This window comes from Myxocyprinus asiaticus, chromosome 20, assembly GCF_019703515.2.
Source record: "Myxocyprinus asiaticus isolate MX2 ecotype Aquarium Trade chromosome 20, UBuf_Myxa_2, whole genome shotgun sequence".
NCBI lineage: Eukaryota > Metazoa > Chordata > Actinopteri > Cypriniformes > Catostomidae > Myxocyprinus > Myxocyprinus asiaticus.
The window spans coordinates 47333024-47349615 of NC_059363.1; the positions used below are offsets into that span (position 1 = coordinate 47333024).

General features: G+C 38.9%; 1 long non-coding RNA gene across 1 annotated transcript in view; it reads right to left on the reverse strand.

Annotated features, from left to right (window-relative positions):
* Window positions 1-888: 888 nt before the first annotated feature.
* LOC127411009 (uncharacterized) overlaps window positions 889-16592 on the reverse strand; it is a 29494-nt gene continuing 13790 nt past the window's right edge. The window contains exons 2-4 of the long non-coding RNA XR_007892202.1: window positions 6356-6478; window positions 3680-3845; window positions 889-2450 (exon numbers count right to left, since the gene is read on the reverse strand). This is a non-coding gene — a long non-coding RNA (uncharacterized LOC127411009). The remainder of the gene's footprint in view (window positions 2451-3679; window positions 3846-6355; window positions 6479-16592) is intronic.

The following is a 16592-nucleotide window of genomic DNA, read 5'->3' on the forward strand; positions in this document are numbered from 1 at the left end:
CTTGATTTTCTGATTAGTGGACTTTCCCCCTCGGAATTATGGGTTGTGTAGTTCTTCACCAAAAATTCCAACACAGTCTCATGACAGTTCGTAAGAATAGTAAAAGATGGCAAAATCATCATCATCATCATCAAATCAATAAGAAAATGAGTTGGCTCGTACAAACGTACAATTTGTATTCACATACACAATTCACGACCAATCAACAAACACAATTTCAAATCGATGCAATGTATGCTTTCTTTTAATAAAGGTAACATCTGTGAAACATATTGTTATAAATATGCAGTAAAAAGGTGTATGTGAACAACCTGTAATATAACTCCCTCTTCTCCTTCCTTATGTGGTACACAACAGTGACTTTTCTCTTAAAATCGTGGTTCGGTTTTGGGTTTCGGTACAGTATTGCACTTTATGGTTATGGTTACGTTTGGGGTATAGGTTAAGGGATAAACTTATGATAAATTGCCATAAATTGTAAAGATTTCACTGTTTCTCTTTCTTCCATCATAAACATTAATATAAATTGTATGTTTTGAAAGAGACTACTTGTACAATTTCTGCTGTTGCAGTGCTGTTGTTATACCAGTCTCCTGTCCGCACCTTCAGCTGTTAGAGATTAATATAACGAACACTGTTAAACCATTTATTTACCTAATTCGGCATAACTGTGTCATTATGTTCTTTCCATGGTGTTGATGCATTCTGAGGAGTATATAATATGTGTTTTTTTATGTGAGTGAGATGAGTAAAGACTGTTTGATATTTATTTGCACATGTATTTTGCTATGATTATATTACAAACGGACACCTGAAATCAACTTCTCTTTTTAATGCCTGAATTAATTTCCGAATAATATAACAGTGATATAAATACACGTGGAATAATATACATTAAGAATAACAGGTATATTATAAAATGTGATGCATAATATACAAATATAAAAGAATATCCTTGGCTCTCTGTCTTTATTAAAATTATTGCAATACTTTGTTGTGGTACACTTGCATTACAAATAGCAGTGTGTTTCTGCAATTCGTTTGTCTACAGTAAAGTACTGCATGAAAAAGAGTCTTTTTTTGAGATTTTCTACACTTGCTGCTATTTTTAATGCCATGAGAATATAACAGGCACAGTGATATACATATTAAATAATGTACATTAAAATAAAACACCATAAGCAGACTTTCAAAAACAGACTGGGTTTATATTTGCAGTACAAGTTCATGAACTGCAACTATTTATTTTTAACTATATAATATTTGGGGGAGTGTATCAGCTGCATGTATGCCAGTGTTTACCAGTTGATTAGCTGCAGCAACTGACAAAAATGTCTTCTCATTGGTCAGTCAGTTTTAATCACAATCTGAAGAAAAAACAAAACAAAAAAAAACAGAACACTCTCCGTAAAAAAAAAAATATCTTCGGATTCCTGATGTGCATAGCGCCATAGGATTGCATTGTTACCATAAATCTCGTTCGGAACAAACATCCGTACTGAAAAAAAATGGACTTGGTGTGAACAGGCCTTAAACTGTAATGTCCTTGAATACAAAAGTCACTCATATTGTAACAAGGCAGGCGAAAAATGAGGATCTAAACGTAGCTTTAATAAACAAAGATAAAGTAGCTCAGAATATAAAGAAAACAAAACACAGGGAACCAAGTACAGAGCATAACAAACACATGTGAAGACTGACAAACTAACCAGGGAAAATAAGGGCTTAAATACACAAGGGAAAACAAGGAACACCTGGGGAAACAATCAAGGAGAGCCAATCATGAAATAAAACTACAAAAGGACTACAAAACTAACACAGAAAACAGGAACGGGAAACTAAACAAGAATTTCAACATAAAAGTCTAGGCAAAAACAGGAAATACATGACAGAGCCCCCCTTTAAGGAGTGGATTCCAGACGCTACACAAAAATAAAAAATTGCCCATGGGATGTGAGGGGAAGGGGGAAACAGGCAGTTCAAGGGGGCACAAGGTGCAAGGGGAGCAGAGGAACAAGGCAAAGTCAGGGAGGCTTGAGACCAAGGCGGAGCCAGGGCAACGCTGCAGGCTCGGAGGACCAAGGCGGAGCCAGAGGTTCAGAGGGCTGAGGTGGAGTTGGGGGCTCGGGAACGACCTCTGTGGTCATGAACGCAGGCAGAGACTCGGGAATGACCTCTGTGGTCGTGAACATGGGCAGAGACTTGGAAACAACCTCCATGGTCGTGTACATGGGAAGAAACGTGGGAACAGAAGCCTTTCTTCTCCTCCTCCTGGCCGAAGTTGGCAATGCTGACTCTGGGACGCATGAGGCTTCCAGCTCATTGGCCGTGGCAGGTGTGGGTGCTGGCTTGGAGCAAGGAGCCATGGAAGGCTTTGAGCAAGGGAGCCGTGGATGGCTTGGAGCAAGGGAGCCGTGGATGGCTTGGAGCAAGAATTTCAACATAAAAGTCTAGACAAAAACAGGGAATACATGACACATATTTGGTATCATTTGAAAGCTTAGAATCTGAACACTTCACATAATAATACCATTACTTTTGCATTTATGGTATGTAAAATGACCAAATAAAGCTTGAAGTCTGCCATGTCACAAATGAGCACCACCTAGAGGTGATGATGTAGAAATATGCATATGAATAAAAAAGTTTTTCATGTCTGCTCCGATCACTGCTTCTTTAAGCCACTAATTCCATATTTTTACTTGTCTGTGAGCTTGCTTGGTTAAATAATCCAATAATCCAATCCTTGGTTAAATAATCCAAAATAATCCAAAAATATTTGCAGTCAGGGTGAAAAAACAAGATAAACAAATTATCAGAAAAATACGTTATCTATTGTTGATAATGAAATGTAATACATAATCACAAACCCACTTCCAATGACACAGAGATTGAGCTTCTAGTCCACTCAGAGGCCGAGATATTCTATGAAACAGTGGGGAACATAAATGTGATCCAAAATTAACTGGATGTCTATGGTGTGAGTGCTTTTCTACGTTAGAGCGCCACCTACATTTCAGATCTGTATATTGTGATGGAAGGTGATAGAGGAAAAAAATATTTGTCCTAATTCTTATTGCCAATCTAATGGAATCAAATAAGACTTTCTGCAGTTTGAAAGAGCAAACAGAACCAGAATTACATGCTTATAAGGGAAAACTAAAAATCTCTAAAAGGGTTTTCTGTAAAATGGGACCCCTTTTTTTGCAATTAGTCCACTGTATGTGCGTAAGGTGAGCTTTTACATTTGGATTTGCAGGTAGCAGCCACAAAATGCACCAGAGTTTATTTTTTACAGAAGCATATACAATCGATTATTACCAACCACAGAGCTCACGATAGGTTGGTCTTTAAAGGTTTATAAGTTATTGTTAACAATCTGTTACAATTCTTTTTCTATGGAGAAAAATACATTTATTTTTACATCCAAAACAAGACTGTTTCGCTCTGTTGGAGCTACTGTAAACATTCATTGTCTGGTTGTTATTTTTTACCTGCAGTATTTCCAGGTGAAGGATTGTGAGTGAATTCCTGGTATTTTTGTAACTAATCTGTTCTGCTGTAATTATGGATTATGTGCAGTGTGGAGACTCCTCTCATTGGCTGGTCTGGTGAGGGAGTGGAGGGGGTAAACAGAGCAGATTCTGTGGGTTTGATGGGCTGTCAAGCTGATACACACCTCCAGAATATTCAGCAGCACTCAGGGAAACATTTCATCCTCCAGTCGAGAAGATTTCTGAGTCGAACCACAGTCCTGAGATGGTATTTTTCAGGAAAGTCTTAATGATGTTATCAAGTATGCAGTAGACCTGTATGAGCAGTCTGTATCAGAGCACACAGAAAATCTAAAAATAGTAAAAATACAAGTAAAAATTCTAATAATTTGTAAATATTGGTACATTACAAAGTTGTAAATCCATAAAAACATTTACATTTCAGATGCTATCAATATGTCCATACTGTACGTACATTCTGGCGTCAATCGAAATGTACAAAAATGTACATGTAAATGTTATGTACGAGTACCACAAATAATAATGAGATCAGGCTGGTATTGTAGCACTCTGTTGGGCAGTTTGTAAGAATAATTAATTTTTCTAGTGTGACTTGGTTTTACTTCTTTTTTTTTTTTTAATTATTATTATTTATCTGAATTTAAACATAAAACTGAATAGTAAATGGCTCTAGTATCATAACTGCTTTGCCATAAAGACACATGGGTGGTATCAGAGCATACAGTCCCAATGTAATTTGCAAATATATATTTGTACATTTTCACTGTGTTACTTAGTGATGGAATGGATCTCCAACCTTCACCTAACCCAACTATTCTGGGAGCACTTAACTAATTAAAAAGCCTTTTTTTAATTGTAATTTTTTTTATAAATCCCAGTGTTCTGCATTTACACTATTCTAGTATTCAGTTGAGATTTGGTATGGTTTGTTTAGTTTTCTTCCTTGAATTAATTGTTCATTATTCTCATTTGGATGAAAGCGTCAGCTAAATGAACAAATATAAATGCACTTGCCACATTTCAAACATGTCGATATGAGTTGTCAGAGGATAATGGTCAAGTATTTGCATTGACGTCCATGTCAGGTGGATAAGAGCGGTGGGGGTGTCCACAATCTGCACTAATGGAGCCGGAGAAAGAGCCTGTGTCACTGCTGTCAACATCTTGTGTTTTCAGGCAGTTGTTGCCTTCAGCAGGCCTGTAATTCAGAGCCATTAAAAGTGCCGTCTGCGCAGGAGAGCCGCTTCCAACAGAGTCAACAAATGCCCTCCTCCTTCCAGCTTCATTCTCCAACACTTTCTCACAGGAAACTTTTGGCACGGCTTGAAAGCATAACCACAGCTTGTGTCACGACAACGATCATAAAGTCAATCATGAAGGTAGAATTACAGAGCAATCAGTGTCAAGCTCAGGGTTTCCTGTGTACCCGAGATCATGCGCCTGAAAGGTGAGGGGTTCGAAAGTGAGCGCTACCGTGGATTCCTCAGATCACTGACAGTGTCCTGGTGTTTAATATGCAGATGTGAGCCAATTGCATGCAATTAGAGCTGCTGATTTGATAAAACTGCAGGGAATGCTGATGATTCAGTGTGTTCTGACTAGTCCTGCATAGACACACTTTTCCCGATCAGCAAAGTCTGGTCTACTTTGACAACTTACATTTGATATCCGGCTAGTGAGATACAACATTTGCAAAGAAGTAAAAGAACACTGTTTTGGTCTCAGTACTGTTAGGTTTAAGATTTATGGTTAAGTCGCCTTTTCACCGTATCCATCAAATGACAGATGATAGACCAGTCTTTACCAATGGAGAGTCGGATGGAGCCACCTTGGAGTACAGGACTGCATCATTAACATTTATAGACCAATACTGTGTCATCCATCAACACATCTTTGTACTATACAGTATTAAGAGTACCCAAGCATTAATGATAAATGCATCCAAAACCCAAATAGGACTGACCATATGTGGATGCGATTTAGGGTTAGGATACACTGAAATATTTCAACTTGAGCTACTAGACCGTATGCAATGGCCCGAACAGATGTGATTTATTCTGTTCATGTATTCCTTGTATTCCTAACCCAGTAGGATTTCTTGTAGGGTCCCCGTATGCTCTGAAATGGCCCTGAACAAATGATCCTAAACATGGCTGCTGTTGTCAGTGTATCAGAATATTATTATAACATTGAGTATGTTTACATGGGTAGTTATAATCGAACTAACATGGGATTACGTGTTGTCAAGCTACAATCTTCATTTCTCTGTCAAAGTATATGACACAATGTGCCATCGAATCTGCAAATAAAGTATGACAGCTGAGAAAGTGACATACACATTTTCCAGTTACCCTTTTGCATCATAGTAGCGCGTCGAAGAAGTCAGCTAAGAAGCTTGTTCTTCTTAGCTGACTTCTTCTTAGCTGATGTCTGACATTGAAGAAGTCAGCTAAGGACATCTCGCTTAAACAGCAAGATGTTCATCTAACTTTACAGCCATGTGCCTTTCTTGAATGAAACTGGACTTTTAAAATGCATGTTAATGCACTCAATGACCCAAATGACATAGTCAAACAATCCAATATATCAATAAACTTAGAATCAAAGCTCCCCAACACTGGTTTGTCCTGATACAGGTCGATCTGCTGGAAGCATGCGACAGAAGACATTCTGATGTTAAAAACATGTGCTGTCTCAGTAGTGCGTGTCATGCTGTTTTATGCATGCAGATAAACTTGAGCTCCACGCCTGTCAGAGACTGCTACGGGGGGCATACCACGATACATCCATCCTGTCACTTAAAACCCTGATGCATTGAGAGATTTAGAAATGGGAAACACCTGTGGCCGGGCGAGGAGGAACCCCTCGGATCTCCCAGTTTTCCACAGTTCTGGAGAGCAGTGCACCAGCATGACCAATACACAAGCAGGAAGTGTGATGAAGTTCTGTCTCATGTGTTTGTCCTGTAAACACCAAAGAGTGAGAGTGAGAATTCAAAATCCTGACAAATGTATAAAAACATGCAGGGTTCTAAATTATTTGTGATGTTCCAAATGGCTGCAGAGTCTTCAGAGTTTATGACCTTAAGGTTTCTAGCTGTCGTCAAAAGGCTAGTGCACACTATGGCTTGCAGAACTAATCCTTTTTACTAGTCATTAGCCAACTATGGTCACAAGTTCCATCATTACCATAATAGTCCAACAATATGCTGTTTCCCAAGACCAGAGTTTTTGTAATTAACATTTTTTATTGATTCAAAGAAAAAACACAACAGAGAAAAACACAACACATACACAACGAATCAACATTTAACTTTAAACCCTCACAAATATCCCTCCCCAAACACCAAACCCACCCTAACTCCCAACAAACACCCCCGTGGTTACATAAAATAATACACACACAAACAAAGAAACCAATAAATAAATCAATAAAATATATAGTAAACATACACAATTAAACTAAACTTCTCTCTCCCCATCCTTTCCCTGAGAGTCCCCCAAAATCACCAAATACCTACCCCACTTTCTGATAAACAAGTCCCCAAACCCCAGCCTTCTACCTGCCACCTCCTCAAAAGCTGCCACCCTCCCAATCTCTGCACACCACTCTGGAAATGATGGCTCTTCATCTGACTTCCAACCCCTTAAAATAATTTGTCAGCCAATCATAATACTAGTCAGAACCCAATTTTTATATATATTTGTACATTTATGACCGCCCCATCACCCAAAATACAAAGTCTGGGGCAAAGTAAAATTTGAGTGCCCAAAACGTCACACAAATAACTCTGAACATTCAACCAAAAATATTGGATCTTAACACACCCCTAAAAGACATGGGTTGTGTCTCCAACTTCTGATTGGCATCGCCAGCAGGTGGGTGTGTCTTTAAGACCAAGCCTATATAATCTGGAGGGGGTACAATAAAATCTATGTAAAATTTTAAACTGCATAAGGCGAACCCTTGCATCTCTAGATGCAGTCTTGACATATTTTAGAATCCTAGCCCACACTCCTTCCTTCAATACCAAGTTCAAATCTTTCTCACATAATCTCTTGATAGAAGTTAAAGCTCTGTCCCCCAAACTCTGAATTAGCAGGGAGTAATACACTGATACATAATGACCTTTTCCAAAAGCAGTAATCACCTCTCCCAAAGTATCTGCCACTTTAGGGGGGTGCGTGCCACTCCCAAAAACAATACAGAGCAGGTGGCGCAGCTGTAAATACCTATAAAACTGAGATCTGGGAATCCCAAAATTTCCAAATTCACAAAAGATCTCAACACTCCACTCTCATATAGGCCACTGAGTGTAGTAACCCCCCTCACAATCCACTCAGAAAGGGGACTTATTAATACATAATTTAGGGTTCAGCCATATGCTTGAGGCAACATTTAAATAAATGTCTAAATTAAACACTCTGGACACTTTTGTCCAAACCACATGCAAATGTGAGATAAGGGGGGGGGGGACTTAACTTCTCCAGTTAGTTTGATAGAAAGTCTTTGCAATGGCGAAATAGGGGCAAGGACTTCCTGTTCAATATGAAACCAGGGAGGGGCTCTCTCAGGTAAAAGTGACCAATGAGCCAAATGTCTGAGACCGAATGCATAATAATAAAACAAAATCTTGGGTAGGCCTAGCCCATTTTTGTCAATCGGCCTATGTAACTTGTTGAAATGTAATCTGTGACATTTACCATCCCAAATGAAGGTCTTTGCTATGCTATCAAATTGCTTGAAATAAGAGAGGGGGACATATACAGGGAGAGATGGTAGCAGGTAGTTGAATTTTGGAATACAATTAATTTTAATAACATTAACCTTCCGATCATAGATAAATGTAATGAAGCCCACCTACTCACATCACTAGAAAACCTTTTTATTAAAGGGTCAAATTAACTCTAACTAAATCACACAAATTAGCTGGGAATAAAATGCCCAAATACTTAATGCCCTGTTTGGGCCACTGGCAGGTGCCCGGCTGAAAAGCTGTTACTGGGCAGTATGCTGTCAGAGCCAAAGCTTCGGATTTAGACCAATGGACTCTGTATCCTGAGAACTTAGAGAAGGAACTAGTAATCCTGTGGAGACAAGGCATAGATCTAATGTGGTCAGAGACGAATAATAAAAGATCATCTGCGTAAAGCAAAAGCTTATGCACCACACCTCCCGCACTCACCCCTGGAAAATCATCCTCCTTTCTTATCACGGCTGCTAATGGTTCCATGGCAAGACAGAACAATAATGGGGAAAGAGGGCAACCCTGCCGGTTGCCCCTATCCAGAGTAAAATAATCTGAAATTAATCAATTTGTTTGTACCACTGCTACCGGGTGTCTATAAAGTAACTTAATCCATTAAATAAAAGTAAATTTTTTTACTTTTAATTTACCCGAACCCGTAAATTTCCAAAATCTTAGAAAGATAATCCCATTCTACCATATCAAACGCCTTTTCGCCATCAAGGGAGATGGCAGCGACCAAAGTCCAATCATTTGCCACTAACCACATGATATTGATGAATCTCCTAATGTTATCAGAAGAGCTGCGGCCCCGAATAAACCCCACCTGATCTATATGTATAAGAGATGTCATAACTTAATCGGTTAGCCAGAATTCTTGACAAAATTTTAACGTCTAGCTGGATCAGGGAAATTGGATGGTAACTCTTACACTCGCTTGGATCTTTGTCCTTTTTTAAGAATCAGACTGATTCGGGCTTGTGTCATGGTTGACGGAAGCTTTCCATTCTTTAACAAAGACGTGGAACTATAAAGATCAAGATAGAATTCTTAAAAAACATTATTAATATCAATGGCTGAGGTAAATATTTCACCACCAGCAGATTTCACTGAGGGAATGGTAGAAAAAGACTCTCTCTGCTTTATATATATCTACCCTGGTTTGTCCCCAGACTTGAAATGTGACTTGCTGTCTTGCCCTAAATAACCAAACTCCACCTTCCGTGACACAATATTATTATATCTGTATTTCAATCGGGTCAATTCTCTGAGGCCATCAGATGACATTCGGCACTTCAGTTCTGTCTCGGTACTTTTAACATTCTCTTCCAACTCCACGAGTTCTCGTGCTTTTGATTTTTTGATGAATGAGGCATACTGTAAGGTCCGACCACTAAGAACCACCTTAAGTGCCTCCCAAGCCACGCCCACAGAGGATACTGAGGACCAGTTGGTCTCCATATAAACATTGATTTCAGCCTTTAACATTTGTTGTAAATCAGGATTTTGCAAAAGGGTTACATTAAAGCGCCAACTATGTGATTTATTTTTCTCCATATGTGGCAACACCTCTAAATTCACCAGGGTGTGATCTGAGACTAAGATGTTTCCGATTGAGCAATCAACGACAGAAGAAATGTGGGACTTAGATATATATATAAAAATTATTCTAGAATAAATCTTATGTACTGGTGAAAAAACATTGTAGTCCCTACCAGATGGGTTCAAAAGTCTTTTACACATCCTGTGAAGTGTCAATGTTGCTCTAGGGGGCTTGCACACTTTTGCTTCACTAAGATCAAAGACTGAGTCCATCAATAGATTAAAGTCTCCTCCCAATATTATGTCATGAGAGATGCCAGCAGCTAGCAACATCCCTTCAAGAACTATAAAAAAGCCATGATCATCAATGTTAGGTGTGTAAATATTAGCCAAAATCAACCTTTGCCCCTGAATTTCTGCTAAAACAGTAATGACTTTTCCTAATTTATCTTTAATCTGTTTGAGACATTTAAATTGTAGATGCTTACTTATCAATGTAATGACTCCCATGTTCTTACTCGAGCCAGCACTAAAGAAAACATGTCCATCCCATATCTTCCCAACATTTTCAGCTTCCTGCGGGGAAAGATGTGTTTCTTGAAGAAACACTATATCATATTTCTTACATTTAAGAAAATAAATAACCTTTCATCTTTTTATGGTGTGCCCCAGCCCATTCACATTCCATGTGGAGAGAGATAGTACACTCATATTAACATTTGACATTTTGACATATTAGAAAAAATAGATTGTGTGTCAAAAATACAATTATAAAGACCACATTTCAACATTAGCGCCACAGTCAGACCCCGAACTTCCCCCAGAACCAAACAAACAGAAAAAAGAAAAACGTGCACATTAACCCCGTGCACGACAGTGCCAACCTGCGTCCATCCCTCTAAACTCAAACAAGCAGGATGCCATGTATGCCTATGAGAGCCCCCACAACAACTCTGCCGTTGGATTGCTCAAGTCCGGTGCTTCTGTACAAATTTAGTGAGACAGAATTACATAACAGAAAATAATCTATATAACAAACTCCAGCCAATGAGCGGAATAAACACAAAGAATGTGTAGATTCATTCACAAAACTGTCTCGAAGGTGTGTTCCTCCACAAAACAAATTCCAGCTGCTAGTGGAACCAGTACACACACACAAAATAAAAAAAATAAAAATCCATTCAGTTCCTCGGACAGTCAAATGAATGTTCAGTGAGCCGGCTGTTCATGAGTGCAGCAGATGACCTAATCCTTCCAATGTCCTGCAAAAAAATACTCCACGAAACAAACTCCAGCCAATAGGAGGCATAAGAACAAAGAATGAGCAGATTCATCCACAACTGTCCCGAAGGAGTGCCACTCCACAAAACAAACTCCAGGCGCTAGGTGAAACCAGCACAAAAAGAAACAAAAAGGCACCCAGCTTCCTCGGACGGTCAAGTGTATGTTCAGTGAGACAAGTTTACTTGGAGGCATGTGAGAAACACACCATGACTTCCTCAGCCCATCGATTTTATGAAAAACATCGCTTGTTGTGGGCATGTAAATATTTTGTGGCCATCCTTAGTATCTATTTTCAATTTGCTAGAATTCTTACACATACCAAGCGCTCAGCTCATATTACTCCATTCCTGTTTGAACTTCACTGGTTACCAGTTTTGTTTCACATCCAATATAAACTAATCCTGCTTACATTTATATCACTTCATGGTCTGGCACCTCACTATCTTAGTGAATTGCTTCTCCCCTACAACCCGATCCGCTCGCTTAGGTCTTCTGGGTCCGGACTCCTTTCTGTCCCTAGATCTCGCCTCTCTACTATAGGTGGCAGGTCATTCAGCGTAGTAGCACCCAATATATGGAATTCACTCCCCATGACTCTTCGCAGCATCTCTTCTATCTCTGAGTTTAAATCTCAACTTAAAACTTTTTTGTTTTCTTAGTGTTATCTTAATGTGTTATGTATTCGCTCTCAATGACTGTGCTATCTGAACTGTGTTTTTGTGACTGTTCTTTATGTATTATTGTGTTACTATTGTATAAATTAAACGTATTATTATTTATTAATTTGGCTGGGAACTTTAGTGTAAAAGTGACCCTTTGTCAAGTTTCTTGAAGGAGTGTTATTCCACAAAACAAACTCCAGCCGCTAGGCAGAACCAACACAAAAAGAAACAAAAAAAAAGGTGCCCAGCTTCCTCAGACAGTCATGCTCAGCGAGTCAAGCTCACTTGGGGGCCATATGAAAATCACCAAATGGTTTACTCACCCCATTGTCTCTCTGAAAGACAATGCTTGCTGTGGGCATGTAAATATTTTGTGGTCGTCCTTAGTATCCATTCTCAGTTTGGCCGGAAACATCAGTGCAAAAGTTATCTTCCATTGATGTAAGAGTTTCTTGCATTCCTTGAATCGATCACGGTTCTCTCTTCTTGAATTCGCAATGTCTGGGAACAAGAAAATGCTGTGATTCTTCCAAGAAAGCTTTGCTTTGCTCCTCGCCTCGTGAGTCGCTAGCGGATTAGCACTTAATTCCCTCTCCGATGACTCCAGATAATCGATCCGTCTCTCGACGTCCCCGATTCTTGTAACCAACTCAGAGAATTTCGTTTCCAACGCAGTAAATTATTGACATATTACAGCAAAATCCTCTAAGTCAGCAACAACATTCGTCAGCATCACAGACATGTTGGACAGTTGATGTTGAATTTCTCCTGCCGCACTGTCCAAACTGAGTCCCTGATCTGCGGCCCTGTCAGAGGTATCAGCTTGAGCACGTAAGTGTCTTTTAATATCTCCAGAGCCCAGTGATTTTGAATTCTTTGCCATGTTGACTTCAAATAACAGATATGTAGCAGGGTGTATCGAATCTCACTGGTTTATGACATAAAAATAATAAAAAAAAACTAGCAAAGTGTGCAGAGCTCGCCGTTTACATTTCCGCTCCTTGCATGGCATCACGTGACTCCTCCCAAGACCAGAGTTTTAACGAGCATTCACAAACAGTATTGCCAAGTTGTGTGGTTAGAACTCCAGCTATCCACCTGTTATTAGAAGCATAATTTATATTGTTAGTTTTCAATGTTGTCATCATTTGACTTTGCTGAGGCTTCTTTATCTGTTATTCTCTCTTTCATTCCGTCAAGACTTTTGACTCCCGTTTATATACACTTAAGATAATGGTTTATTCCAGGGTTCTTGCAGAAAGAGGCGTCCTGAAACATCATGTAAACACAAATGCTGTTTTCCTCTGAAGCTGTTTAAGGGATTAAGAGAAAGTGGTTCAACACACCTTCTCCAGCTCATGTGTCCATTGTATGTAAACATATAAGCGGCATTCTTATAGGTTTTTGAAGAGTGTGCATGTGTGTATGGGCTCAAGTGCACCAGGAGTATGATGTAAGAGGGAAACCTCAATACTGAAGCACATTGTTGCTGCCACTTACACATTTCATGTAAACATGAACACCATTATCCTGTCTTAAGCAGCTTTCATGCAATTAAACAGCTGTCAGTTGTCCATGTAAATGAGCTATTATAATTTCACATCTATCTCCGCAGAAGTCATTAGTCCACCCCTGCATAACGCCATTAACAACAGCTCTATATTGTGAACCAACATGGTTCAAATGATGGATGTGGGACATAGTTTTTACAGTTTTGGGAAACAGTCGTGTCTAGCAAGTTAATTTCTCAAACGATGCATTGAAATATGGTAGATAAGCAGTGAGTAGTTGGCGGGCAGTGTTGGGTAAGTTACTATTAAAATGTAATCCACAAAAAAAATTACTAATTACATATTTACATTTAAATCAGATTACTTTAATGATTACTCATTTGGAAATGTAATCACATTACTAATTACTTTACTTTCTAAATCACTTTTCTGCTTGATGAATTAAAAATAATGTTAATATATCTTCCTTATTGACAGTCAGTAACTGTAATTAAATTATAAGAATTTAAAATGTACTGCATTACACTACTTTTTTACTTTTAAAGTAATTAGATTACAGTAACTAAATATAGCTGCAAGCAGCGATGATGGGCCCAAGCACCATTGGTCCTTTTCCATCTACTGGCTTTTGGAAAACAATGCAAGGTGGACACATGCATTTGGCATTTGACATTATTCAAAACAATTTTGAAGCAATTTGGGTAAATATAAGGGAACTATTTTAAAGTCTGTTGTAAGAGCCACACTATGTCGCGCTATGACCGTGACCCAAAATAGTCACATCTATGTGATTAGCCTCCAAGACTAAAGATCTCAATTTTGATCTAAATCATACAATGCACACATAAGATATAATGCACTTCCTGTTTCCCATTTTTTGCCATAAATGTATTGCTTCGCCATGGCGACACCGTTCAAAATATCAAAAATCAGTTGCAATTTAGCATCTGCAATGTCTTAGCATGATGTTGCACAAATTTGGCGCCAGTCACATGAATCACATAGGAGGAGTATTTAAAAGTTCACAGCTTGTGATTTTCAGAAAATCCAAAATGGCCGACTTCCTGTTGGGCAGAGCTAATAACTATAATTATGAAAGTTGTTCGGCTTGATGAGAACTATTATATGTACCACGTTTGGTGACTGTAGGTGAAAATGCGGGTGTTACAGAGGCCGTCTTACATGCCCATATTAAAAGTGGCGCTACAGAGCCCCCCCTGCACCCCCCTGCAACTTTTGCCCAGCCCTAATGGCCAACAACTATGATGTGTGTGCAAAATTTCATGAAATTAAGCATGCCAAGTGCCTCAAAAATATCCAAATGTAGGAAGAAAGGAATAATAACAATTAATGCGTTGCCATGGCATAAGTATTTAAGATATCAAATATTCCTTTACAATTTTACATCAGCAGTGTCTTGACATTATTCTAAATAATTTTGAAGCAATTCGTGTAAACACAAGAGGGCTATTTCAAAGTCTGTTAAAAGTGCCATACTTCCTGCTGCCAATTGCTGGCGCTATGACCGTGACCCATAATGGCCACATAAATGTGATCAGCACACATTACCAAACATACAGCTAAATTTTCATCAAAATCATACAATGCACACAGAAGATATAAGGCACTTCCTGTTTTCCATTTTTTGCCATAAATGTATTGCTTCGCCATGGTGACACCATTTAAAATATAAAAAGTCAATTCGCAGTTTAACATCTACAATGTCTTGGCATGATGTTGCACAAATTTGGTGGCAGTCACATGAATCACCTAGGAGTATTTAAAAGTTCAGTGCCTGCGATTTTCAGACAATCCAAACTTCCTGTTGGGCGGAGCTAATGACTGAGTATGAAAGTTGCTCAGCTTGATGAGAACTATATATGTACCAATTTTGGTGACAAGGTGAAAATGAGGGTGCTACAGAGCCCTCGTTACATGCCCATTTTCAAGGGGGTGCTATATCCAAATCCCTCATTTCATCTGTTGATTGCTCAATTGGAAATATTTTAGTCTCAGATCACACCCTGGTGTGTTTAGAGGTGTTGCCACATACAGAGAAAAATAAATCATATAGTTGGCACTTTAATATATCCCTTTTGCAAAATCCTGAATTCCAACAAATGCTAAAGGCTGAAATCAGTGTCTATATGAAGACCAACTGGTCCTCAGTATCCTATGTGGGCATGGCTTGGGAGGCACTTGAGGTGGTTCTTAGGGGCCGGATCACACAGTATGCCTCTTTCACCAAAAAATCCAAAGCACAAAACTCGTGGAATTGGAAGGGAATATTAAAAGTGCTGAGGCAGAGCTGAAGTGCCAAATGTTGTCTAATGGCCTCTGAACTGACCCGACTGAAATACAGATATAATACTATTTTGTCGTGGTAGGTGGAGTTTTGGCTATTCAGGACAAGACAGTCATACTTTGAGTCGGGGGACAAGGCAGGGAGACTACTGGCTAGATATATAAAACAGAGAGGGTCTTTTTCTACCATTCCCTCAGTGAAATCTGCTGGTAGTAAAATATTTATCTTGGCCATTGACATTAATAATGTTTTTAAAGAATTCTATCTTGATCTCTATAGTTCCACATCTTCGTCTACTGATGAAGATATTAGAAACTTTGTGGAACCATTAAAACTTCCTAAACTGACGACTGAGCAAAATTATTTTGGAAATGTACGGGTTCAGGAATATTTTTATTGGATGGATTAAGTTACTTTATAGACACCCGGTAGTGGCGGTACAAACAAATGGATTAATTTCAGATTATTTTACTCTGGATAGGGGCACCTGGCAGGGTTGCCCTCTTTCCCCATTGTTGTTTTGTCTTGCCTGGAACCATTTCCAGGGGTGATGGTGGGAGGTGTGGCACATAAGCTTTTGCTTTATGCAGATTATATTTTATTATTTGTTTCTGACCCTACAATATCTATGCCTTGCCTCCAAAGAATTATTAATTCATTTTCTAAGTTCTCAGGATACAAAGTTAATTGGTCTAAATCCAAAGCTTTGCCTCTGACAGCGTACTGCCCAGTAACAGCTTTTCAGCCGGGTGCCTTCCAGTGGCCCAATCAGGGCATTAAGTATTTAGGTATTTTACTCCCAGCAAATTTGTGTGATTTACTTGGAATAATTTCAAAATCTTCGAGCGATGTGGGCAGGTGGGCTTCATTACATTTATGTATGACTGGGAAGGTTAATGTTATTAAAATGAATTGTATTCCAAAATTCTCTCCCTATAGACGTCCCCCTCTCTTATTTCAAGCAATTTGATAGTATAGCGAAGTCCTTCATTTGGAATGGTAAACGTCCCAGATTATATTTCAGTA